We start from the raw sequence: 26,461 nt of genomic DNA, 5'->3' as shown, positions 1-26,461 counted from the left end.
GCCCCCCTGGCCCATTGGTCCCCTGACAGAAGTCACCCCCTGCTGGCAGAAGCAGGAGTAGAACTGGTAGAACATTTAAAAAAACAGAAGTGTTTGTTAAAGGCCAGGAATACTTCTAGTGAGAGTTCTTATTTAAAAATGTCTAAAGGAGTTCACATTGCAAAGAAATTTTAAAACAGTTTCTTTATTGAGTCCATTGGCTTAACAGCTTAACACACTGAAAAATAATTCTCAACTGAGGCCTGTGATTTCTTCCTCCTAAATCTCTTTTAGCTTCTGGTCTAGCTTCCTTCTGTTTCCTACTCATCTCCCAACTCCTCCTTTTCCCTTGATTTTGTAGAACATCCATCTCTCCTTCCTAGCCTCTTAAATATATATTTCCTATGCAGAAACATAAAAATACAGATTATAACAGCAGATAAAAACCATAGGCCCATATTTCCTATAACGTGCAAGCTTAAAGGGACATAAAAGCGCAAAATGAAAATGTGTTTACCACCTGCAAATGAGTTAAATACATAGTTAAACTCAGCTCCAGAGCAGCAACACACTACTTGGACATAGCTGAACTCATCTGGTGAGACAATGACAAGAGACATATGCTTGATATCAATAAGCCTGGAGGCTCACACAGAAACATGGGCATCAGGGGCCATTCAGCCCTTGAAAAATCAGCCCCTATGAATCAGTCACCCTTTCTTTAAAGAAGTGCTTCACCAAATTACTCCCAAAGCTACTTCCCTTCAACATAAGATAATGACATACAAACACTGACATTTTTAATGGGAAATCCATCCCTCACCCCAGATTGAAAGAAGAGTCAAATTTAGGTTATTTTTTCTCTCTCTTTGTGCCCTTGATAAAGCAGCATAACCTAATGTGTTTATGGCAAAGTTAATTGCACATATGCATATAAAATGATTTCTCAGAAAACTGCAATCTTAGCGGCAAATAAAAGAATAGGTCTCTCTTTTGTCAACTGATATTTCAAATGAATCCAATTAATGGACATAAATCCTGTGTGGGGGGTTTTCTTTCATGATTCAGATAGAGCATATAATTTCAAACAACTTTCCAATTTACTTCTATTGTCAAATTTTCTTTGTTTCCTTGTTATCCATTGTTGAAAATCAGGGACATAAACTCAGGAGTGTGCACGTCTCTGCAGCACTATATGGAAGCAGTTTTTCAATAGTGTCATGCATTAGCAAAAACACTAGATGGCAGTACTATTTCCTGTTATGTAGTTCTGCAGACATGCACATGCTACCTATCTGGATATCTATTTAACAAAAAATAACATGAGAACAAAGCAAATTGGATAATAGAAGTAAATTGGAAAAATTAAAATTGCAATTTCTATCTAAATCAAGATTTTTTTTGGGGGGGGGGTTTCATGTCCCTTTCATATCATTAAATATATTTTCTTTCCCAGATACATCAGTACATTATTCTGCCTCTTTAAAGGAACTTCTCTTATATAAGAATATTTTGCAAGATATGTGATGTAACTTTTGAAAACTGTCAAATGTATTGTGTAGTGGCGACAGTTTTAATTCAAATGTACTTGAAAACATAGTTTAAAGCATTTTTTTCAGACCCAAAAGACTCATTAAGTCACTAAAAAAGTAAAGATTGGGGGGTTTCAAGCAAAAGATTTATTGTATTGTTCCAACTTCTCTGGAAACATGACACAGCCTCATAAGGTTTAATAAAAGTAATAATTCTTTACCTTCCCAGAAGCTGACATTGGGTTAACATCGGTCAGTACGGGAATACGCGTTTTAGTTTTGCTCTGAAACCTTACAGTGATTAAGTAAAAGGTCTAAAGCTCGCTGCTCCCTCCATAATAAATAGGATATCAAACAATAACATGTTTGCCTTGCTTTTGTATTGAAAACACCCCTTTCTAATTCTCTAAATGAAAAAGCACCAGCGAAGCCACAGGTCTCTAACGTGAGTAATAGATGGAGTAACTGGCAGACACTGTCTGCAGCCAGCCCTCTGCTGCACTAAACCTGATTACATTTATTAAATAGTTTGTCAGTGCCAAGGCATTGGAGCAGGACGAATGCAAGTTAGGACGGAGGGCTTTTGCCAGAAATGACTTGTACAATAACACAACTAATTCTCACACACATACATCTCTGTTCACCTCTCGGCGCTGATATATCCTATTGATCTTGTCCCAAATTATCACATTAACACTGATGTTGCTTGTTCCAGTTAACTAAATTGCAGTGGGACGTGTTAAACAGTGATTAGAAATTTGAGGGTTTACTTGTATTTGCTCCAAATGTAAAAATGTTAACAGCAATAAATGATAAAGGGCCACAGAAATTATGTTTTGGCTCAAAAGCATTATTTCCCAATCAGATTATTAAAATGGTACATTTTTTGTCATTCATATGAAAGAAGCGCATTTCAACATGTTGACATTTTTTTATTGGAATAAATTTGCAGTAAAAGCTATTTCAATTTACATTTAAACAAAAATACCAGTGTCTGTACACTTCCTATTAATACTCATTAGCTAATAATCATCAATGAGTATTAGCAGGAAGCACCTAAGAACCTGTGAGCATTAGTTTGAAGTGTCTGTCAGCCAATGTGCCTTAACCGTAGTGGAAATCAGCAAATGAGCAGTAGGAGGATCAGTGTAGCAGTCAACAGGGAGTAGTAGAAAGTGGTTATCAGCCAATAAGCATGAGCTGTAAATATATATTAGCCAATGAGGATTAGTAGGATGTGCATATCAGTCAATGAGCATTAGTAGGGAGTGGCTATCAGCCAATAAGCATTAGCTGTAAATATATATTAGCCAATGAGGATTAGTAGGAAGTGCATATCAGTCAATGAGCATTAGTAGGGAATAGCTATCAGCCAATAAGCATTAACTGTAAATATATATTAGCCAATGAGGATTAGTAGGAAGTGCATATCAGTCAATGAACATTAGTAGGGAGTGGCTATCAGCCAATAAGCATTAGCTGTAAATATATATTAGGCAATGAGGATTAGTAGGAAGTGCATATTAGTCAATGAACATTAGTAGGAAGTGGCTATCAGCCAATAACCATTAGTTGGAAGTGCATATCAGCCGTAAGCTAACAATAATCGTAAACACAACACTTAGAAACAATGCTTTTAAAATGGTTTATGTAAATGTTTGTATCAGTAAAATATTTGCGAGTCTCTTTTGTTACGGTAAATAAGTTTTGCTGTATATAAAGGATGGTGTCTCCAGAAGCTATCAGCCAATAAGCATTAGCTGTAAATATATATTAGCCAATGAGGATTAGTAGGATGTGCATATCAGTCAATGAGCATTAGTAGGGAGTGGCTATCAGCCAATAAGCATTAGCTGTAAATATATATTAGCCAATGAGGATTAGTAGGATGTGCATATCAGTCAATGAGCATTAGTAGGGAGTGGCCATCAGCCAATAAGCATTAGCTGTAAATATATATTAGCCAATGAGGATTAGTAGGAAGTGCATATCAGTCAATTAGCATTAGTAGGGAATAGCTATCAGCCAATAAGCATTAGCTGTAAATATATATTATCCAATGAGGATTAGTAGGAAGTGCATATCAGTCAATGAACATTAGTAGGGAGTGGCTATCAGCCAATAAGTATTAGCTGTACATATATATTAGCCAATGAGGATTAGTAGGAAGTGCATATTAGTCAATGAACATTAGTAGGAAGTGGCTATCAGCCAATAAGCATTAGTTGGAAGTGCATATCAGCCGTAAGCTAACAATAATCGTAAACACAACACTTAGAAACAAAGCTTTTAAAATGGTTTATGTAAATGTTTGTATCAGTAAAATATTTGCGAGTCTCTTTTGTTACAGTAAATAAGTTTTGCTGTATATAAAGGACGGTGTCTCCAGAAGCTGATCATTGTGTTCTGGGGCTTTCCAAAAGCGTGACTGGGATTTTTCACCTACAGGTAGGCCCAGAATGTGAACTTTATAAAGACTTTATTCACTATCTTGCCTCTCGGTTCTATGTCACTATTTAAGCATAATTGACTTATTTTTATTTGATTTATTTTTAACTGTTTTCAAACTAAATTACATGTGGCATGCTATGGGCGTTCAAAGTAAGCTTTTACTGCGGGCAGGTTCGTGCAGAATTACAAATTAATACTAAAATGTTAGCACACGAGTGAAACCCGATGCGCTCTAACTTCAAGACTTCGATATTGCAACCTCAATAACTTCTCCCCATACACTTCAATGTAGCGTGCTTTAAAAAATAAACCTAACACTTACCGTATTTGACCGACTGTGCTAAAATCAAAGTGAGTTACTAAAATTTGACATTCCAATGTTCTTCACATAGAAAAAAATTTTCTTTTTAGTTTAAATGTATATATATATATATATATATATATATACATCTATATATATTTATACATATGTATATACATGATTAGGTTGATCCTGTACAGTGTTATGAAAAATCTAACTGGCTACAGACTAAAAAACCTGGATGCTATAAGTGTGCAGGATGTACTACATGTAGTGGTTTGTCTAATGCAAAATTCTTTGTTCATCCTACCACCAATCGTAGATATACTATCCGACATAGAGTAACCTGCACGACGACACATATAGTGTATTTATTACACTGTCCGTGTGGGTTATTCTATGTTGGAAAGACTATTGATGACTTACGCACCCGTATGGCCAATCATCGTGCAGCCATTCGACTGGCCATAAAAAACAAGGGGTCTGACCAACCCGTGGCACGACATTTTGCGTTGACTGGCCATACGGTTGCTGACTTGAGATATGTGATCATAGATCACATTCCACCCCCGACTAGGGGGGGTGACAGAGATAGACTCCTGTTGCAGTGCGAGTCCAGGTAGATCTTCAATCTGGGCACTTTGGTGCCTTATGGTTTGAATACCAACCTGGACTGGCACTGTTATTTGTGAAATAGATTCTTACCTATAATACTATAGTGGCAATTAGAATAGTATTGGAAATAATAAGCAACAAGTTAAGGGAGTATTATCTTACGCTAGTTTGTAGTAATCTGTGTATTGAATTATGATTGCTGATATAGCCATACGATGTGGTAGGTTTGATATAAGATTAGGAATTAAGTCCATACCAATTCACAGTTGTATAGATATAAATTGTTATGTAACTCTTGAAATGGATATTAACACGCATCGTTAGGATGTTAAGTGCTTTAACAATATTGTTATATAACTCTTGAAATAGATAGTAGCACGCATTGTTAGGATGTTAAGTGCATTAGGAATATTGCAACAACTGAATAGCTCTGTATTGTAACCATTTGTATTCACATTTTTGTTTTTAGTGTACACCGCGGCCGGTTGCCATGCCAACGCTCTGGACATGCGCAGTTTTGCGCACAGGACGCCGGGTGACTTCCGGTATCGCGGTGATAGTCGGTGGAGGGTTTAAAAGAACTGAGGTATGTACACAAATGTAAAGTCTGAGGACGAGTTTAGAATCCTCGAAACGTCACTTTGTTAAAATAAAGCTGTGATTGCTTTAAAGTGTTAAGTCCTGGTGAGTGCTCTCATTTTTGGATATATGTGAAGGCACACTGTGGCATTGGATGCACCCTGGGCGGTTGTACAGTGGAGTGAGTGCAGAGTTCATTTGGAAATTTATATATATATATATATACAGTATATTAACCAATGGCAAAGAAGATCTAGTGGTTTAAAATAAAATCACTATAAAGACTGGGGATTCAGCACTCTTTTTTGGAAATGTTTAAAAACACTTGGCAACACTTGCTTAGTTTTTAACAAGGTTAGGTTTATTTTCACACTGTGTCGAGCGCAGGCATCAGGATGTCAGCTCCCATTAACACTGGGTAAAATGAATGTCGTGGTTAAAACAACAAATCAAAATATATTCACATATACTAAAAAATTATTAGGACCGGTCCATGTGAGATGACAAACAGCTTGTAAGAGCTAAATAGTGTAAATACTTCCTAGAGTACACAATATAATGATAGCTCCCACCCTACCTGAGCAGAATGCTCTCCCCTGCTATTCCCACCTCCTATAACCTCCGATCCAATAACAGCACATTACTTAGCTTGCCTCAATGCAAAAAAAAAAGCAGCTCGATCCTCCTTTTCCTACAGAGCGCCACAATTATGGAATGACCTCCCTCACACTTTAAAAACTTCCCCAAGCCTAAAATCCTTTAAGAGATCCCTCTCTACATATCTCAAAACAGAATGCTCCTGTCATGGTTGATTAAATATTTCATACCTGCTCTATGTTAAATGTTTGCATATAATGTGTATTTTTATTATTGTTTTTGTATTTTATTGTACCCTATTGTATCAATGCAATGTTTTGTGATCCCAGGACATACTTGAAAACGAGAGAAATCTCAATGTATCCTTCCTGGTAAAATATTTTATAAATAAATAAATAAATAAATAAACAAATACCAATGCTACAAGTGAATAAGCACAGATAATGAGTCTTTAAAATATTCTCAGACCTCTATTGGTTTTAGTGAAAACTAAGATAATCAAGATTACTCAATCTGTGTGTAGTCATCTGTCATATTAAAGATAATGACACATAGGTTATAATACTGAGCATTACATGAACACTAGGAAGATATCATGCGAGGGAACGCATGTGCAAATAATAACATAGCTATATTATATGGGCGGATTTACAGGAAGGTTATATACTATAAGCCCAAGAGGGCTAGACATATTGTCTTAGTGCCAAGAAATTATCAGTCTATTGCGGACTGTATAGACGTTAAGTCTTTTCCTTGGTATAACACTTCCTAAAGGTGTCTAGGAGCTCTTAGTGACGTCCTACAGTAATAAGTAGAACCAGGAGAGCAAGAACTTATATGCAGTCGTGCCACTGGTACTTATATGAGCCAGAACGATATGCATGAAGCATGTAAATTAGTAATTCAGCAGGACAATGCAGAAATGCAGGATGATATTCCTTAGATGTTATGATACCCCTCTGTCAACTGCACCTATCTTGTTTATAGCAGAGTAATTGAAGCAAAGGTTTAAAACATGCTGTGTGTCAAGGAAAAGCAAAAACAAACACAAAGATGCAGGAGGATACCTTGTTAGTAGATTCGTACCCTTCTGTCAACTGCACCAGTTTGTTATTTTACAGGACTTTCATATTGCTCCATGAACGTTCCATCTGGAAACTGCTATGCAGGTATAATACAGAGTCTGCTGTGCAAACCAAGTAGGTTCTGTCGATATCGTCCAGAAATATTTGCCTTACATTGGCTTGTTAAGTTAGTAGCATGCTCAAATCCTCCGCAATGCAAACAAACAAACCAGCATGTCAGGTCACGTGGAGCGGTCAGCCAATGCCAACGCGCATTTCACCCCTCGTCACTAGAGAGACGGGGCTTCCTCAGGGCTTTAAACTTTTCCAAAAAAGAGTGCTGAATCCCCAGTCTTTAGAGTGATTTTATTTTAAACCACTAGATCTTTTTTGCCATTGGTTAATAATTATTTAATGGGTCTGCACCACAATATTTACTAATATACCAACATACCCATTTATATGAGTTGGTATTTATATTAGAACGCTTAGATTATCTAATTTGTTCTATCAACACTACCAAAATTAAAAGCAATTTTTCTGTCCATTTTCCCTTGAATTCTTTTATATATATATATATATATATATATATATATATATATATATATAGACTCCAAATTAGTGCACTCTCACTTGCCAACCCAAACATAGACCAGGGTGCTTAACAAAATATTCAATCTGGACAAGGATAAGCACTCACTGGATTTAAACACAACAAATTATTTATTCGGCAGTGACGTTTCGGGGCATTCACCCCTTCCTCAGACGTCTGAGGAAGGGGTGAATGCCCCGAAACGTCACTGCCGAATAAATAATTTGTTGTGTTTAAATCCAGTGAGTGCTTATCCTTGTCCAGATTATATATATATATATATATATATATATATATATATATATATTTATTTAAAATACAAATAACATTTTCCTTTATGTGAAGAACATTGGAATGGAAATTATTTACATTGAAGCAGAGTTAAACAAAATGAAAAATATTAAATTTGAATTAAAATTAATTTTCATGTTTAATGGTATTTGTCTAGGAAGGGCTCCAAAGTATACATGGGTGTTCATATATGTATATATGTAGGTATGTACATATATAAACATATAAATGCACATGTGTATACATTTATACACAAATATTTATACACACATATTTAGAATCACACACACATATATATAATAGCCATTTGCAGTCAAGCACCTTGTCACATACCATATGCCTTTTAACCATTATAATTTATTTTTTTTAAATATTTATATGAATAATTTTTATCAGATAACGAATATGTAAGGGTAACACTTTATTTTAATGTACTTATGTGGTGCTTGGTGCAGCTTTTTTTTAACCTTCACACTTTATGTTACCCATTTACTTTCAACTTGTAATATTTAACGTTAGCTCGCCACTTGTATTCTAGCTCTTTGTGTTTTATTTTAGTGTGCACTGTTTTATACATCGAGTATTTTTTGTTTTAATTTTTTTACGTTGTTCTGTCATATTTTGAAGGTATTTTTGTGATGTCAGTGTTCTTCACGGTGAAATGTGTTCTATGTCCCCAGAAGTGAATGAAATAGATGGTGTTCTATTGATTACAATAAAGAGTGACCCGCAACTCATAGATTAGCAATTTTGGAGTTGGGATGTTGTGGCAAGTTTTTTTGCTCAGTATTAGTTTTTATTTTTACAAAATCTAGGCCATTAGGACTGATGAATGATAAAAAAAATACAAATACATATAACAGACTACGTAGCCAGACAACCTAAAAAAATAAATTAATTAACAGCCTAGTGTGGAATTTAAGTTTTATTATCCACAGAGAAATGATATGCAAAAGTCAAGCCATCACTTACATGTTCCTTTATATTCAAATCTGTTTGATTCAAGTTTCTTTATTTCTTTCACTTGTAAGGATTTTGTATGTCACATATCTTTTCAAGTTTCGGTATTAAGCCAGAAATCAAATCCCTTAAATTTAGGTCAATGTCAAACAAAGGGGTATATCCAATCTTTTAGAATTTGACTTTCAAAATCATAATTTTTCATCTCAGCTGATTTAGACGTTTGTTTGAATACATTAGGCTGAGCAAAGGTGTGTCATTGTTAATACCGGGACATCTTGACTTCTTACATAAATCTTAAAGAAACATATGAAAACCTGTACGTAACAGGCATTGACACTGGATTTTTGCTGACCTACATAGAAGCAAAAAAAAAAATGGGTTAATTGAAAAGGAGATTTTAATCATAAATTGATTCAGTATTGGTTTGTATGTTTGATTGCAGACCATTCATGGCATGTCTGCAATTAACCATATCCTTACTATTTTGTTTCAATATATAATCATATTTTTTATAACTTTAAAACATTCTTAATCCACTTCCCATTGTAGTCTTAATGGGATGTGGAGATTAAAATAAAATGTTCATGACTGAGAAATTATGTACAATTATAAAAAATCAGATATTGGTATTATCAAATATACCTCTTTCTCTTGTTATCCTTGTTGAAACTTAGCTCATTTTCATGCAGAGTAAACTGAAGTAGGCCCAGGAAAGTGCCCATGATTTGAGCAGTATAAGACAGCAGTTTGCAGCAATATTTGTAACGTTATAAACATGCACACTCTCTTGCCTATCTCAGTATCCTCAGTAGACACATTGACAACATGACCAACCTGCAACATGGCCCCTATCAGTGAGTGCTTCCTTATAGAGGGTTAACTGAGTCCATGTGTATGTTTTTGCAGTTGGATAGAGTGGCATTAATATGTTATTAAAATTAGTTTTAATGTAATTTGCTGATAGATAAACATTGGTATTGAAGTCTATACTGATTTTGCAACTAGCAATATCGTGTAGATATAATTTATTGATGTTTTCTATTAACATATCAATAATGAGGACATATTCAGTATCATTTATAATTTTTTCTAGGATCATCAAAAGGGACCATCTCCATTGTTGGCTTGGGCATCGCCTTCTTGTTTTCTAAACTGAGCCTGTGCATATCTAAATGATCTATATGTGGGTTTTAAGCATTTACCAAATGTCTTTGGCTGTTTAACTTGATGTGCTGATTATGTGGTTGATATTAATTTGATAATTAGAGGTGAGAGGGATTTTGATTACAGATGTTGATGATTTTAATACATCCTATGAGTTAATTTTCCAATATCTGCTCAGATGCAATACTCTCTTTTTCAGATAAGGAAATGTTGATTTAATTTGCATTGCAATTGTAATGATGAAAAAAGCATATCAGGAGCTGTAAAAACAGTCAATGAACACAATCCGAAATATTGGAATAGACCCCATTGTTGCAAACTGCTGCCCTATAGTGCCTTGGATTTATAGATTTATTTTTTAAAGAAAGTTGAGTGTAGAATAGGGCAGTTCATCCGTAACTGGCATTCTGAAAACAAGTACCTTATTTTAAAGCACTCAATAGGGACACCTTTATTTCTGTACAGGTCTGCTATTCTATTCAAAGATACTGTATATTACAATATCCAGGATTGCAGAATGTAGCTACATTTATTGTAAATGTATTTCACTGTAATGCTTTTGCTATATGTGAACAATGGCAATGCCACTTCTTGAATTATATATAGTTTATGACAAATGTATGGCTCTGTCACATTCAATAAGATAACTTAAAAATATGAACTTATCCAGCTGTCTGTACTATGTTATTGCATTGTGTTGGGTAATCCATATGATAACATTGCTTTTGGCAATTCATTTTATTTTATTAGATTGGGTGAGTTTATTAAGCTTCATTGTATATACAAGCGTAAGCCCAGAGAAATGTGCACATTTAGGCAAATCCAACATTTTAGACATCTTATAACTAGAGGAGGATGCAGAACCTTTACTTAACTCCTAGGGCCTAATGATCTCTCTGCTCAGAGATCTAGAAAGTCTTGTTAGTGCAGTGAGGTCCCTCAAACATATTTAGAAACACAAAATTTACATTGAGAGATGTTTATCTCACTATGCAGGTTCTGTATGTGAAGGAGAGGTTCCTATATTACAATATATGGTCTAAAAAAAATCCTGAAGATTTTGTGTGATTTCTCTCCATAGCTGTTTTTTTTATCATTGGGCCCTTAGTCATGGGAATAGGACCCCACTAAAATTCTGTTGGCCTCTCAAAAAACAAGCCCTTCCTACTGAATGTTATTTTTCAATCTATTCAGAGAGATAAGAGGGTTACAGTTAGCTCTACATAGATCAATGGAGTAATAGATAGCTATAGATAGAAATAGATAAACAGCAATCTATACGTTGTTTATTTCTTGTAATAACTTGGCTGCACCACATTATGCTGACAACAGGTTAAGTAACTGCAGCAAACAGAGTTACAGTTGCCATATTATGCATTAATTGTGTTACAAAGTAATGCCTTTTTCTAGACATTATCATACATTATAAAATCACAAAGAAATTAGATCAGACCGTTTAGTCCATATTTGGAGCTTAATAATAGATAACAAATCTTCATCGCACCATACATTTGTTTTTTTTAAAGAAAATCCATAAATGAACAGTCTATGGCATATGCTCATTTCCATGAAAATTTTCACAATGAGAAGTTTAGACTAATATAGAGCAATAAATCACTGTTAGCAATATAAAATATGTAACAGTGAATATGGGCATAAAGTTACCAAAATTCAAGAGAGTGTCATGTCATAGGCTTCCTCCAATCGTTGCATGCCTTACGAGCTGGACGCCAAAGGGGGCACAGAAAGATTGGAGGAAGCCGGATTCATCATCGATCTGCTAAAAAAAGCAGCAGATGTGGGTGGAGGGTCAGCGTTATAATTACCATAACGCAAAGGTAAGTATTTTAAAAATTAAGCATCTTTGTAAACTTTAATTAAGTAAAGTGCCCCTGTTTTTAAGAGTATTATTTAAACTGGGCTTTAATTTGTTAAAGTTTACAATAAACTGAGATCTTTTTGTGAGTAGAAGGCTAAAAATAAAACTACAAAAAGTCTAGATGTAACAATATGTTTAAAATTTATAAAATATTGCAGGTGGTATTTTCTAAAGAATTGGAAAAGTTTAAATTTAAAATATCTGACATTAACACAGCGTGAATGCATTACAAAAGTAGTTTTAAATCCTTTTATTTTCGAATGGACTGAGATGGCAATGAATTTATAAATGGCTTATTGCACAATCTTTACTCATGCAAAATACTATAAAGCAGACTGGAATATACACCCTTGGGATTCATCCATGGGGTGGTAAGACACCATTTATGGATTTATCTTGCTAAATAATGTCAAATGCTTTGCTAAATTCTAGACAAGCTATGTCTACCTCCGTGCCATGTCCAATTACTTTTGTCAAGTGGTTTAAAAACTAAATTATTTTGATATCAGCTTTGTAGAGTAAAAACACCCCAATTTTAATTAGTAGTATGTATATACGACACAATTCTTTCCATTAGATCAACTTAGTACATTTTCCTACTACTGAAGTCAAAATCACATGCCTACAAATACTTTACGCTTTCTTTTTATAAAGTAGTACTACATTAGCAATTATCCAATCATCTGGAACAAATCTTGTCACAAGTGATTGATTAAAAAAATAATTACATTTAAAAAAAAAAAAAAAAAAAGATTATCAGTCAGCTAGCATTAATTAATGTTCCTTTAAAGTCCTTGGATGACTATCATTTAGAATGACCACTATATTAATATTTTATTTAAAAAAAATGCTAAGATAACTTCGCCACCTATAAGAGGAGTATTAATTTGTATATCACAAAACAAGTAATCCTTATTAAAGTATGCTCATTCTCCTTTTGATTTTCTATGTTCACTATCCTAAATATATATGAATTATTATTTCAGATGACTAGGTAAATAAACAATGGTACAAGGTACCATTAGCAAAAAAAAAAAAAAAAATCACAAGTTGCTAAAGTATTATCTTGAATAGTTTGAACAACTAGGCATAATTTACTTCCATAAAAGTCTGTGAAAATCCTATAGAAAGACAAAACATTGAGAAGTTTGTAGATAACCGTTTTTTTGTATATTTATTCAGCATATCCTATTATATCATGCATGCAATTCAGACACATTTTCTAATTCAAGTGTCTCCTCAAATCGTTGTTATGTCTTAAAAGAAGAAAACAATACATTGCTAGTACATGCATACTATGCTTTTTCAAATATCTTCTAATAGATTAAAATAGGGCTATAGAAGGATCAGAATTGACAAAAAAGAAAGATAAGCAAGTACTTCTCTAAATTGTTTACATTTATTAGGAACTGGTGAGAGTACCTGTAAAAAAGATAAAAAGTTATAAAAGTCATTTAAAGGGACAGTCAAGTCAACATTAAACTTTCTTGATTCAGATAGGGCACTGATTTTCAAACTTGTCCTCAGGCTTCCCTCACAGTCCACATGTTGAGGTTATCCAAAATGGAGCACAGGTGAAATAATAAGCTGATTAGTAAACCTAGTTATTTTACCCGCTCTCATCCAAGGTAATCCTGAAAACCTGGCCTGTTGTGGAGGCCTGTGGACAGGTGTGAAAACCAGTGAGGGAATACAATTTTAAACAACTTTCCGATGTATTTTTATCATCAACTTTGCTTTGTTCTTTTGGTATTCTTTGTTAAAAGTTAAGCTTAGGTAGGCTCATAAACTGATTTATAAGCTGTTGAAGTCTGCCTTTTATCTTGGAGAAAAAATTACTACTAACAATTGGAGTGACCATCTCCAAAGAGGATATAAACTAGAGTGAATGTGACAGGCAACCAAACTACAACAAAAAAGAAAATGTGAAAATATAAAAGAAAGGCATCCAAAATATGACAGATAAGAAAGACAAGAAATGTCTTTTTCAACTTTGAAAAGAAGAAATTCCTCAGAATTTATTCCAAAGAGAATAAAATAAAATAAAAAAACAAATAACAGACAGGTAGGTTTCAGAAATAAATATGCACCTGGCTGGCGGATAGAATCATATGAATATAAAATGTAGTAGTTTTATTTTTTTGTCTTACATACCAGAAAAAAATAAGTCTATGGCCCAGATTTATAAAAAAAGCTTGGTTTGAACTTCTAGGTCTCTTAGTTGCAACACATTTTAAAAACAAGTAGGTTCTGAGCGACCTTTTGAGCTCTACAAGATTCCTTGTGGAATTCTGTAAAAGAAACCGCTAAACCTGCAAATCTGTAGCCCTTGCTTAGGTCCTTTCCGTGCATGGTTCACTGAGGAGAGATTAATTCAGTACAATAACCATGTGTACCTATATAAAATAGGTAACAGACACCGCTAGAGAGAAGCGTTGGAGAATATTACAGAAAGGCTTTTGCGCATCAGTTATTTGGCCTTACAATTTGGACATGTTGGGAACAAAAACACTGAATTGAATAAGTGTTTCCTAATACATTATAGCAGGTAATACATATTTGATGATTAACTCTTGTGGGATTACATGATCAAATGAATGTGTGTTGTATGATTCAAGCCGCTGTTTATGTGCCATGAAGCCTACTATTAGATATTAACTGCTTTTTTCAACAGAGTGACTTTATATATTTGTTTTTTATTCTTCTCACATTATAAAAAATATATTTTAATTATATTTTTATTTATTAATCATCATTGATGTTTAATTTTTCTTGAGAGTAAGGGGCTGATTTATCAAGCCTCGTATGCATCTGTTTCCTCACGAGCCTTCAGGCTCGCCGGAAACAGGAGTTAAGAAGTAGCAGTCTTATGACCGCTGCTCCTTAAATCATCTGAGGCGGTGGACAGCAATCAGCCCGATCGGATTTATCGATACCGCCTGCTAGTGGCCGATTGGCTGCGAATGTGCAGGGGGTGGCATTGCACAAGCATTTCACTAGAAATGCTTGTACAATGATCAATGCCAACAGCGTATGTCCACTCGCAAATTGATAAATTGGCCCCTTAATGTTCTGTGATTGACATTTCTAAAGATTAGACATTTTAATTTCCATAATAAGATACTTGTTTTCAGGTAACTATTTTTTTTTTTAATTTTTTTTTTTTTATTGAGGTTAAATTTGCGTCACAAAACAATACATTTCAATGAAAACAAAATTTAGAAATCGTTTCAACTTGTATAACTAGAATTGGTTTAACCAAGACATTCAAAACATATGATATTGCATAGAAAATAATAGTATACAACATGGTTGCCAGAAAAACTGTATGTCCTATAATTGACATCTGAGGCCACTTTTGGATTTCACTGTGCTATAGGGGGGATACGACTTGCAAAGGACAATAATCAACAATAGGGGACCACTTTTGGATCCCATCTGAAAAACCTCCATTTTTTTTTTTTTTTAACATACAATAAACCCTTGTTAAAAACAATGCCCTAGATTTGGAGTTTGGCGGTAGCCGTGAAAACCAGCGTTAGAGGCTCCTAACGCTGGTTTTAGGCTACCGCCGGTATTTGGAGTCAGTCAGGAAAGGGTCTAACGCTCACTTTTCAGCCGCGACTTTTCCATACCGCAGATCCCCTTACGTCAATTGCGTATCCTATCTTTTCAATGGGATCTTTCTAACTCCGGTATTTAGAGTCGTGGCTGAAGTGAGCATTAGAAATCTAACGACAAAACTCCAGCCGCAGAAAAAAGTCAGTAGTTAAGAGCTTTCTAGGCTAACGCCGGTTCATAAAGCTCCTAACTACTGTGCTCTAAAGTACACTAACACCCATAAACTACCTATGTACCCCTAAACCGAGGTCCCCCCACATCGCCGCCACTCTATTAAATTTTTTTAACCCCTAATCTGCCGACCGCCACCTACGTTATATTTATGTACCCCTAATCTGCTGCCCCTAACACCGCCGACCCCTATATTATATTTATTAACCCCTAACCTGCCCCCCACAACGTCGCCGCCAGCTACCTACAATAATTTACCCCTAATCTGCCGACCGCAAAGCACCGCTACTTACGTTATCCTTATGTACCCCTAATCTGCTGCCCCTAACACCGCCGACCCCTATATTATATTTATTAACCCCAAATCTGCCCCCCACAACGTCGCCTCCACCTGCCTACACTTATTAACCCCTAATCTGCCGACTGGACCGCACCGCTATTATAATAAAGTTATTAACCCCTAATCTGCCTCACTAACCCTATAATAAATAGTATTAACCCCTAATCTGCCCTCCCTAACATCGCCGACACCTAACTTCAAACATTAACCCCTAATCTGCTGACTTGAGCTCACCGCTATTCTAATAAATGTATTAACCCCTAAAGCTAAGTCTAACCCTAACACTAACACCCCCCTAAGTTAAATATAATTTACATCTAACGAAATTAATTAACTCTTATTAAATAAATTATTCCTATTTAAAGCTAAATACTTACCTGTAAAATAAATCCTAATATAGCTACAATATTAATTATATTTATATTATAGCTATTTTAGGATTTATATTTATTTTACAGGTAACTTTGTATTTATTTTAACCAGGTACAATAGCTAAAATAGTTAAAATAATTACAAAATTACCTGTAAAATAAATCCTAACCTAAGTTACAATTAAACCTAACACTACACTATCAATACATTAATTAAATACAATATCTACAAATAAATACAATGAAATAAACTAACTAAAGTACAAAAAATAAAAAAATATTTACAAACATCAGAAAAATATTACAACAATTTTAAACAAATTACACCTACTCTAAGCCCCCTAATAAAATAACAAAGACCCCCAAAATAAAAAAAATGCCCTACCCTATTCTAAATTACTAAAGTTCAAAGCTCTTTTACCTTACCAGCCCTGAACAGGGCCCTTTGCGAGGCATGCCCCAAAGAATTCAGCTCTTTTGCCTGTAAAAAAACACATACAATACCCCCCCCCCAACATTACAACCCACCACCCACATACCCCTAATCTAACCCAAACCCCCCTTAAATAAACCAAACACTAAGCCCCTGAAGATCTTCCTACCTTATCTTCACCATACCAGGTTCACCGATCGATCCAGAAGAGCTCCTCCGATGTCCTGATCCAAGCCCAAGCGGGGGGCTGAAGAGGTCCATGATCCGGCTGAAGTCATCATCCAAGCGGGAGCTGAAGAGGTCCATGATCCGGCTGAAGTCTTCATCCAAGCGGGAGCTGAAGAGGTCCATGATCCGGCTGAAGTCTTCTATCAACGGCATCTTCAATCTTTTTTCTTCGGGAGCCATCATCTTCCATCCGACGCGGAACATCCTCTTCTCCCGACGCCTACTCGCCGAATGACGGTTCCTTTAAATGACGTCATCCAAGATGGCGTCCCTCGAATTCCGATTGGCTGATAGCTTTGAACTTTAGTAATTTAGAATAGGGTAGGGCATTTTTTTATTTTGGGGGTCTTTGTTATTTTATTAGGGGGCTTAGAGTAGGTGTAATTAGTTGAAAATTGTTGTAATATTTTTCTGATGTTTGTAAATATTTTTTTATTTTTTGTAACTTAGTTATTTTTTATTTTTTGTACTTTAGTTAGTTTATTTCATTGTATTTATTTGTAGATATTGTATTTAATTAATGTATTGATAGTGTAGTGTTAGGTTTAATTTTAGGTAATTGTAGGTATTTTATTTAATTAATTTATTGATAGTGTAGTGTTAGGTTTAATTGTAATTTAGGTTAGGATTTATTTTACAGGTAATTTTGTAATTATTTTAACTATTTTAGCTATTGTACCTGGTTAAAATAAATACAAAGTTACCTGTAAAATAAATATAAATCCTAAAATAGCTATAATATAAATATAATTTATATTGTAGCTATATTAGGATTTATTTTACAGGTAAGTATTTAGCTTTAAATAGGAATAATTTATTTAATAAGAGTTAATTAATTTCGTTAGATGTAAATTATATTTAATTAAGGGGGGTGTTAGTGTTAGGGTTAGACTTAGCGTTAGGGGTTAATACATTTATTAGAATAGCGGTGAGCTTCAGTCGGCAGATTAGGGGTTAATGTTTGAAGTTAGGTGTCGGCGATGTTAGGGAGGGCAGATTAGGGGTTAATGTTTGAAGTTAGGTGTCGGCGATGTTAGGGAGGGCAGATTAGGGGTTAATACTATTTATTATAGGGTTAGTGAGGCGGATTAGGGGTTAATAACTTTATAATAATAGCGGTGCGGTCCGCTCGGCATATTAGGAGTTAATAAGTGTAGGCAGGTGGAGGCGACGTTGTGGGGGGCAGATTAGGGGTTAATAAATATAATATAGGGGTCGGCGGTGTTAGGGGCAGCAGATTAGGGGTACATAGGGATAATGTAAGTAGCGGCGGTTTACGGAGCGGCAGATTAGGGGTTAAAAATAATATACAGGGGTCAGCGACAGCGGGGGCGGCAGAATAGGGGTTAATAAGTGTAAGGTTAGGGGTGTTTAGACTCGGGGTACATGTTAGAGTGTTAGGTGCAGACGTAGGAAGTGTTTCCCCATAGCAAACAATGGGGCTGCGTTAGGAGCTGAACGCGGCTTTTTTGCAGGTGTTAGGTTTTTTTTCAGCTCAAACAGCCCCATTGTTTTCTATGGGGGAATCGTGCATGAGCACGTTTTTGAGGCTGGCCTCGTCCGTAAGCAACTCTGGTATCGAGAATTGCAGTGGCGTTAAATATGCTGTACGCTCCTTTTTTGGAGCCTAACGCAGCCATTCTGTGGACTCTCAATACCAGAGTTATTTTAAAGGTGCGGCCAGAAAAAAGCCAGTGTTAGCTACGCGGGTCGTTACCGACAAAACTCTAAATCTAGCCGAATGGTAGTTGTGGCACAATTAGGGCCACTCTTTGACCCTAAAACTATAGTTGCAGACAAGCAATGATATTTAGTAGTGAATATAATATAAAGATTGTGGAATAACAACACTCCAACTATGAGGATAAGAAAAAAAAGAGCATTAATAATGATGTTATATAAAATAAAATAGCCCCCTAACAGGTTAAGTAAGTGTAGGGGATTATATAAGTGTTATCCCCCTTGTCTTTACAGGGTTATAGGGGTCTGGTGAATCTAGGGGTATATTTTTACTGGGGGTCCCATACAGCACATCAAGCTTATTGTTCAACTGGAGAACTATCAGGCCTTTATAGAATATCCAGGGTTAATGATCTATAATTCCATTGGTCAGCGTCTCTAGTGGGAGCCTAACCCAAATATATCCCTCTATACAGAGTTATGCCACCATGGCTCTTGATAGCATAAGATCAAAATATGGACCCATCTATTATTAACTATTAAACAGGTTGAAGGGAAGAGGGCTAAATCTAACCAGCCAGCAGGTGTATATACAAATGCAAACATCTCTTACTGTCTAGATAAGTGCTCAGGATAGCGAAAGGTAGGAAACTAAAATTGACCATCATTTCCTGAATGGAATACTTAATAAGAGCATATTCGGGGTGGAACACACAGATAGATCACAACATACCCGCATTAGTAAAATATGTGTGAGCATGGGGCCAGATACAGTTACATTTGAGCTAAGCAGGCACATTTAGGAGCACAGACACCTAATTTATCTTCACAAACGTTTAAATGTGGGTTGCAGGGATGCTCTAATGTGCCATCCGTATTCCGGCCATAACATTAAATATAGCAACACATTTATCTAGACTGTAAAAACGGCTAGGGAAAAAAACAGTGTACAGAACAATTGAATTGTTTTTAGAAGGGAGAGTCCTGGCTTTGCAATTTAGATGCAACGATCCGTACATACATCTGATCGCCAGTCCATACCGAGTCAAATATAGTATTTTCAGCCGACTCCTACCTTAAAGCTTACATAGGTGCAGTCAAGGCTCCCATGGATCTTCCCTGCTTTCCACCATGGAGGACTCTATGCTCTCTGTGTCGTCCACAGCCTGTAGGTTCTAGGTGAGGAACCTCCAGGCTTGTCGGCTTTTGAAAATTTTGTATGAGGCTGAGTTTACTGGTCGCGCAGCTTTTTGTGGTGTGTATGACTTCAGTAAATATAGCGTATCCATCCCATCCACACCCATGTACTTCACCTCTTGTTGGTGGAAGCTGCAGTCCGGATTTCTCCGTAGACGTAATAGATGTGGAGCTTTGCGGGCCTGTCTTTTCCGGAATTGTTGTTTCATGCGCGCCATTGCAGGGACATATGAAGTAGAACCTTTAGATGCGGTTTTAGCCCCTAGATGGTTAAGCACTCTGTTATGTCCAGCAATATGTTTATTGTTTATTCTCTGAGCGGTAGCTACCATACTCTCCTCCGCTGCGCTAGGCTCCTGGATATCTATGGAGGAGTTTGCTTCTGATGGCTGCTCCCCTGTTTTCACGTGGCTGCATAAAAAAGATCTACAGATAAGTGGAAGATAAACAAAAAGGAGGTGCCACAATAGTGTGAGATCGTTGGTAACAGTGAACCCCTGCACACAATACAAAATCACTTACTAGAAGATGAGCACTTGAGAAGTGCCACAGGTGTAGACTGAACCATTAAAAGCTGTCCAGCGAGCTTATCCTCACAAATTTTGAGCCAGCAGACTTGCTTCAGAATCCCAATCCAGTAGGGGAATCAGTGAGTTTATCCTCATATCTGTGAGGATAAACTCCCTGATTCCCCTACTGGATTGGGATTCTGAAGCAAGTCTGCTGGCTCAAAATTCGTGAGGATAAGCTCGCTGGACAGCTTTTAATGGTTCAGTCTGCACCAGTGGCACTTCTCAAGTGCTCATCTTCTAGTAAGTGATTTTGTATTGTGTGCGGGGGTTCACTGTTACCAACGATCTCACACTATTGTGGCGCCTCCTTTTTGTTTATCTTCCACTTATCTGTAGATCCACGCTGGTGCCTATCAGTTTTGGAAGGAGTTTTGCTGCCGCACATCCCGAAATTAAGTGGACTTTTGGATACATATATATCCTGGATGGTGTATGGGTACAAACTTATATGAACTTTAGTTCCTCGTAGTGCCTTTGTATGCATCACGTTATACAACTTTAGCTTCACTTTATATTTTTGTATTATGTTTTCACTCACTGTGATTCACTAGTTATATAATTTAATCTATTCATTGTTGCTGGATATTTTTACACTTTTGTATTATATTTATACACCTATTCTCATATTTTATTTGAGATTTGAGAAAAATACTTTTTCCTCTATTAGAGGCATATATAGACCTTAACCTGATCTTTATATTTTTCACTTATCGTAACTAGGCGCCTTCAACCTTTTTCACATTATAAAACAGATCTAAATGCCATCTCTATGTCGCTGCAGAGTTGTACTCTATGGGACTCCAGGATGGAGCTTATCCACAATCTTCCTATGCTCCATTGCTTGGATATTAGTATCTCTAATTTTCAGTGATAGTACACTGCTTACCCGGCTTGTAGTATACCGGGGGGGGGGGGGGGGTGTTGAGAGCCTCTCACTGAGGAGTCTGCCCTAGGCCTCAACGCTCCAGATCAGTTATCAAAGGTTGAATACCCAATGTTGTTATATCATTCGATTCAGCTGAATGTGTAGTTTCTAGATATCAGGTTAGGGTAGATGGATGACCCTCTTAGACACCGATAAAAGGCAAATTATCAATGTTCCACTCAGAGCAACCGATATTGCATCCATTCAAGAGACACGCCCCCGTAACTAACTATTTATGTGGCAACCTATAGTAATTTAAGTATGGTTTAATTGTACCTACTAAAGTTAAATTATAGTGGTGGTTCTATTGGTTGCTGGTGGAAGCTCAGTTACTTCCATTCATTGCTCTAGCACCCTCCCAATGCTAAACAGTGTCAACAGCTATAAATGTGCAAGGCCCTTTACTTTACAAGAAGAGATGTAATGGGGTGGCTTTAAATTAAAATACCAAAATTAAGTAATAGAAACAGTTTCTTCCCATTAACACCCTACAGTCTTCATCTGTAGCTTTTTACTAATGTTTGTTAGCGCAACCCTGGTTGCAAGGGACAAACTTTACTAGGTGCAGTTTATCTTTCATTTCTAAAAACCTTACCCTGTACCCTGGATGGTTGGGTGTCAAATTGTCAGAGTGCTCCTAGTATTCTCATTATTGTCATGAATGAGTTATGGGCATCTATGTAAAATGTAATCTGATATATTTTATGTTATGATTAAAATTAGCCAGTAATGTCATTCAACTAGACCATTAATTTATCCACAATGATTGGTAAGCTTTGGCAAGGGAGAGCAAGTTGCACAAGTAATTGTTTGTGCAATCATAAATTAAGATGGTGAGCGTCAAACATGGTAAAACAGGTTCCCTGGCTGGGAACATTGCCCTCCCATTTAAAAATACTGTAGTCATGGTATGGTGCATGGTATTGCCCTAGATAAAACTGTATATGCAAGAACAGTCAGTCTATATACTTTAGATAAAAGGTGAACGTGAAGATAAAGACCATATGCTCCTTTTGCTCAATGGTCCATAGATATTTTGTAGCAGTGTCTATTATCATGTGAATGTGCTACACAATATAAACACATTCCCACTGTTATAAGAAACATTTTACTTATAAAAAGCTAGATTGTAAAAATGAAATGTTACCTTTAAACTAGGCCTTACCAGAGAGATTACAGTTAAAATGTATCTTTATATTCAGTTATCTGCTGATTTTTAGTAGATAAGAATAACAGGAACTATATTGTAAGGATGAGAAAAGTGGACTGCTCTCCACTGTGCTGTGAGTGACTTTGCTGCAAGGGCCCCTACAGCTTAGCCTTGATAAAACACATTCAGGCCTTTGTTTTCAAGGTGAGCGTTTCATCTATCTTTCTGTCCGTCTGTATGCCTCAGGGTTCATTCTGATAACATCTGTACAAGTACTTTTACTATTGTTATATCCCTAACCACGCAATACTAAAATGAACTTAACTTATGTACTAGGAGAATGTTTTAATCTGTAATTGTGTTTGCAAATTTATAAATGCATTATATATACTTGAACTATATTCATACAAAATAAAAATAAAAATAATTATAGCGTGTATTATGTTACAGAATTATATGTTTACCATTAAATGAGTTACAGAGCTTAAACATATATAAAAGAAAAACTGCAATAATTTGGAGTTGTAGAGGTTTACAAAGTTGAATAATTCTATGTACCTAGTTTGGTGAGGTTGCATGGCCCCTCCATGTGTCTCTTGTCTAGTGTTCTGGAAAAGGCAAAAATCAGCTAAAATTGTTGGGGGTGGGGGACTTTCCCAATGCCATTGAGCAGCAGCAAATACAAAGTGATGGTAGATTTCAGACTTTAAGAATGTTGTAATGAAAAATATGCTAGTGTACAAGGAAAACTGCAAAAACAAAAAAAATTTTTAAAAAGTGTATATTTTTTAATTAAAGATTTATAATCGTAATTGGTGTCTTCTATTCCTCTGCCTCTCTTTATTTCCTCTTTTGGCTGGGCTGGGACATAGAGATCAGTCCCACCCACTCTCTACATAGGCTTCCTAAAGGGCTTTTAAAGGGCTAGACTTCAAGAGTGTCATTTGACACACGCATTGATTGGATGTTCATTGGAATTATAATTTTTTAAAAAAGAGTTTTTCCTAGTGGGCTGCCATAACATTGTAATAAAAACATTAATATACTGAAGTCATTCCGCATGGTTAAATGCTCTTCCGTCTCAGCTACAGTCCAAGAAATACAGCTCAAACTGCTAACCAGATGGTACTATACTCCATCCAGACTACATTGTTACTTCCCGACGGCCACAGCGGCCTGTTGGAGAGGCTGTTGCGAGACAGGCACACTGTTACATATTTGGTGGGCTTGTCCCAAATTAACAAACTACTGGACGACAGTTATTAGGGCAATTTCGGAGAAACTAAATATACAAATACCAAACACGCCTGAAACCCTCCTCTTCCTGCACCTCCCTGAACAAATGGAGAGGCAGAAAAGGGCTCTTCTTTTGATTATGCTCACAGGAGCAAAGCGGCTCATCCCCAGACTATGGAAATCATCGGAGATACCAACTATCTCGGATTGGAGATCTGCCGTAGATGAGCTACTTGTGCTGGAAAAGCTGCATTATTCAATGAGCAATCAGTCTTCCACCTACGACATAATGATGTCCATGTGGAATTAAATTAGTAGAATTAGTCATGGTCTTTTGGCTTTAGATCAGCTCCACCTTCTCGCACCCCCCCCCCTTTTTTTTTTTTTCTCCCCCCACCTCCTCTTTCCTCCTCCTTTCTTTCTAAGCTAGCTATCTCTTTCTAACCGGTGAACATTTCATATTGCAGATGAGTATTTAATCTTACCTAAATGTTAACATATGGTTTTTATGTTTGTATACTTATAACTTTTTGTTGGAAAACCAAGCTACAAACTAGAGGTGAACCATACGAACATGCTTAAGGACAAAAGACGCAAAAGTCTGCTGGCACAGGGAGAACCCTGGCCGGCCATGACATGAGCCTTCCATGGACTTGTTGGCTAGCAATAGACTTTTTCTTTCAACCACTCTGCACTCCTTACCATGAGCAACATGTATACATATCTTTTTTGTTATCAGATGCACGTAATTGTATGGTCCTTCGTTTCTGTTATGTTTTTTATTGTCTCAATAAAGCTTGTTAAAAAAAAACAAAAAAAAATATTACTATAGGCATGGATTTAACCTTTTCAACAGATAGATTAAATAAAAAGTGCACATATACTTTTTATTGGCAATGATTAGAAATATGGCATTTGATTATCTAAAGTTTATTATCACTTTAACCCCTTAACAGCCGGACTTATATCTGTCTACATTGGAACAAAGTTCCAATGTAAACAAATAAGTTAAAAATTAAAATCACGCGATCGTTCATGCGATCATGTGATTTTAATGATGGGATCGTGTCTGGGGGGTAGTACCTATGATGCTAGGCACACCCTCCAGCCCTCGATCCCATTCGGGACGCGTCTTTGGCTTTAGTAAAGCCAAAAGGCTAGGACGTTTATAGCCGTCCTAAGGTTGTTAAAGCCCAGTGCAGTTAGGATGGCATAGAATGTCCTAAGGGCTTTAAGGGTTAAATAAACCATTGACACTATCTCACCTAGTGTTGGCCATGATTTCCTGGACACTTATGAGTTACACATGCTGTAGGGTGTGCAGGGAGGAACATGAATAGTGCTGTTTAGGGTCACTATTCGTGTGCTGTCCAGGTACTAGGGATGGGCGAATGTTTCGCAACATTCGAAAAATGAAACAGATTTTAACACATTTGTTTATTTGTTTCAAATTTTGAATGTACAACATTCTAACATTTGTTTAATGTAATAGTATTTCTAATGCTTTCTTTAAATGTAATATTCGATTCAAATTTTCTAATAATTAGATTCAAATTATGTAATATTCTAATTCAAAAGATTTTAATTTATATATTTGTAATAGTTTTTCTAATGCTTTCTTTAAATGTAATGTTTGAATTATGCAATATTCTAAATGAAAAAATCTAATTTATATATTTGTTATTGTTTTTATAATGCTTTCTTTAAATGCAATATTCAAATTATGCAATATTTGAAACAGAAACATTCAAATCAATATATTTGTATCTATTATGCACTAATTTACTAAATTCCCTACCCCATGAACTATTGAACTTCTAAATAGTATTTGTTTAATCGAATGTTACATTCAAAATTTCGAATGTGGACATTCGATCTAATTATAAACATTCAAATTTGAAAGTGACATTCAAAAACAGTAAATATAATTCGATTATTGAATTCTTATGAATATTCGTTCTTATCAACATACAATTGTGTGAAATAGAATTTCTACAATAACTATAATGAATTGTTTTAACTTAAGGGATCACAGCTGCAGATTCATCAAAACTATTAAATAACATAACAATTCTTATAGTTGTTATTTAGATCAACTCAATATATATATATATATATATATATATATAGATTTGTATCACAAACACTCACAACCTATTACTGACAAGAATAGGTAGATTATATGTAAGTGAATTTAGTTTGAGTTATAAAGTAACAGTGCTCCTGTGCCTTTAAGAAACAGAAGCAGTTATAAGCATGGAGACAAAATTGAGGAAGAACAATCAGATTAAATGACAACTTAATCAGGTTGAGATTGTATTCAAACTTATCTTCCTTTTGATTAGAGTGCTTGCAGTTCTAAGTACAAGTAAAGTAAGTCAGGTACTAAAAAGGTTTTACCGTTATTCAGCAGCGTTACCATGCTTGAGTTTGTCACACAGACATTTGGCTTGAAGGAGATCAGCTGTTTGCAGCGATGATGATTGCGGTATACTTGTGTGCAGAGTTCCGGAGACGAGAAGCACAGCTG

At 35.8% G+C, this 26,461-nt stretch overlaps 1 long non-coding RNA gene across 1 annotated transcript; it reads right to left on the bottom strand.

The window, feature by feature from the left end:
• Positions 1 to 168: 168 nt before the first annotated feature.
• LOC128662459 (uncharacterized) lies at positions 169 to 26,418 on the bottom strand. Its single transcript, XR_008402783.1, has 3 exons — positions 26,332 to 26,418; positions 8,974 to 9,316; positions 169 to 381 (listed from the first exon to the last, which is right to left on the bottom strand). It is a non-coding gene; the product is annotated as an uncharacterized LOC128662459 (long non-coding RNA).
• Between the last annotated feature and the right edge of the window lie 43 nt (positions 26,419 to 26,461).

Source organism: Bombina bombina, chromosome 6, assembly GCF_027579735.1.
Source record: "Bombina bombina isolate aBomBom1 chromosome 6, aBomBom1.pri, whole genome shotgun sequence".
Classification (NCBI taxonomy): domain Eukaryota; kingdom Metazoa; phylum Chordata; class Amphibia; order Anura; family Bombinatoridae; genus Bombina; species Bombina bombina.
Note: the sequence above shows the minus strand (reverse complement) of the source record. Positions and strands in the feature narration are given on the sequence as shown.